We start from the raw sequence: 2,500 nt of genomic DNA on the forward strand, positions 1-2,500 counted from the left end.
AAGGGAGGTGAGAGGAAGGTACGCAAGAGTAACAAGATGAGGGGAAGAAGAGGAGTAGGAGGAGGAGGAGGAGGAGGCGGCAAGGTAAGGGGAGAGAAGTTGAGGTAATGGAGGTATAGAAAAAGAAAATAAGGTAAACGAGGGGAAGGAAGAAGCCATATCATTTGAATATATTAACATGAACAGGTGTAAAGAAGACAGGAAGAGGGGAAAGGAGGAGGTGGAGGAGGAGAAGAAGAGGGGAGAACAGGAAAAAAAGGGGAAAAGGAGAGTAGAGACTGAATAGAGTTGGAGGGAAGGATAAGGAAGAAGAGAGGGGAAATTGGAAGGGGAAGAGAGGGGAAGGAAGGGGAAAATCTGGAGGAAAATAACCCCTGAGGGAACTGTGGAAGTCAATAGGAGAAGGAAGAGGAGGAGGAGGAAGAGGAGGAGAACGAGAATAAGGGAAAAAATATGACAAGAAATGAGAGAAAATAGAAGAAAAAGAAGAAGAGGATAAACATGAATAAAAGTAGGAGGAAGTCGGAAAAACGATAATAAAGAGAAGAATATTAGAAGATTAGGAAAAGATAGATGATGATGAGGATGAGAAGAAAAAGAAAATGGTGAAAAAGAATAAGAAGGAAAAATGGAAGGAAAGAAGGAGAAATAATATATTGGAAAAGTTAGGGAGAGGGGAGAAAGAGAAAGAAGAGAAGGATGTAGAAGAGAAGATAGAGGAAGAGGAGGAGGTGAAAGAGAATGAAGTGGAAGAATAAAGTAAGAAGAAGAGAGAAAGAAGGAAAAAGACGAGAAAGAGAAAGAAGAGGACGTGGAAGGATAAAGTAAGGAAGCGAAGAAAGATAAAAAAAATGAGAAAGAGGAGGAGAAAGAGAATAAGGAGGAGGAGAAAGAGACAGAAGAGAAGAAAGGAAAAAAAGAGGAGATAGAAGAGTAAAAACAAAGGAGAAAGAGAGAGGAAAAAGAAGGAACACACACACACACACACACACACACACACACACACACACACACACACACACACACACACACACACACACACACAACAACAACAACAACAACAACAACAACAACAACAAGACAGAAAACAAAGGAAAAAAAATAAGATAAGACGAATACCAGTAGAATATAGAACAGGAGGAGGAGGAGGAGGAGGAGGAGGAGGAGGAGGAGGAGGAGGAGGAGGAGGAGGAGGAGGAGGAGGTAATCTAAATGACCCACGCCCAGTAGGGAGGATGTCATGTCAACTTTACGAGCAAAGGGCTACGTGATAGGGAGGATGAGATGACACACATACACTCTCTCTCTCTCTCTCTCTCTCTCTCTCTCTCTCTCTCTCTCTCTCTCTCTCTCTCTCTCTCTCTCTCTCTCTCTCTCTCTCTCTCTCGGGAAATAAAGTATGGCGGGAGAGGATGAAGTTATGGATGAGAGAGAGAGAGAGAGAGAGAGAGAGAGAGAGAGAGAGAGAGAGAGAGAGAGAGAGAGAGAGAGAGAGAGAGAGAGAGAGATGGGGGGTTAAGTGGTGGAAATGAATGGAGGGAGGGAGAGAGAAAGAGAATGTGGGAGGTACTTAGATGGAAGAGGAGGAGGAGGAGGAGGAAGAAGAGGAGGAGGAAGAAGAAGAAGAAGCAACAAGAGGTAATCTTCTTATCTGCACACACCTGTCCAGGAATAGGTACTGGAGGAGGAGGTGGAGGAGGAAGAGGAAGAGTGGGAGAAGGAGAAGGAGAAGAAGGAGAAGGAAGGGGAGGAGAAGGAGGAATAGGAGGAGAAAGAAGAAGAACTGGTGGTAAAGTGTTTAGGAAGAAAAAAGATGTACAAAGAGTAGGAATTAGGAGGAGGAGGAAGAGGAGGAAAAAAAGAAAGAAGAGGAGGAGGAGGAGAAGGAGGATAATGATGGAAGGAAGGGAAGGAAACAGGAATGAACAAGGAGGTGGGAAGAGAATGGAAGATCAGGGAGAAGAGAGAGAGAGAGAGAGAGAGAGAGAGAGAGAGAGAGAGAGAGAGAGAGAGAGAGAGAGAGAGAGAGAGAGAGAGAGAGAGAGAGAGAGAGGGAGGGAGGGAGTGTGTGTGTGTGTGTGTGTGTGTGTGTGTGTGTGTGTGTGTGTGTGTGTGTGTGTGTGTGTGTGTGTGTGTGTGTGTGTGTGTGCGCGTGCAACTAATAATGAAATGTTTGATACTATTAATTTTTTTATTTATTTGTTTTTGTAATTAATTATTTTATTTCAATGATGGAATATTGCAAGCTGTGTGTGGCTGGAGCGCGGGTGCACACACACACACACACACACACACACACACACACACACACACACACACACACACACACACACACACACACACACACACACACACACACACACACACACACACACACACACACACACACACACACACACACACACACACACACACACGTAATTAAATCATTATCATTATTATCATTATTATTATTATTATTATTATTATTATTATTATTATTATTATTATTATTATTATT

At 43.0% G+C, this 2,500-nt stretch overlaps 1 protein-coding gene across 1 annotated transcript in view; it reads left to right on the forward strand.

The window, feature by feature from the left end:
* The window catches only part of LOC135112996 (uncharacterized), a 221,504-nt gene that overhangs the window by 183,462 nt on the left and 35,542 nt on the right, over positions 1 to 2,500 (forward strand). The gene's annotated exons all lie outside the window — the stretch shown is intronic.

This window comes from Scylla paramamosain, chromosome 25, assembly GCF_035594125.1.
Source record: "Scylla paramamosain isolate STU-SP2022 chromosome 25, ASM3559412v1, whole genome shotgun sequence".
Lineage (NCBI taxonomy): Eukaryota > Metazoa > Arthropoda > Malacostraca > Decapoda > Portunidae > Scylla > Scylla paramamosain.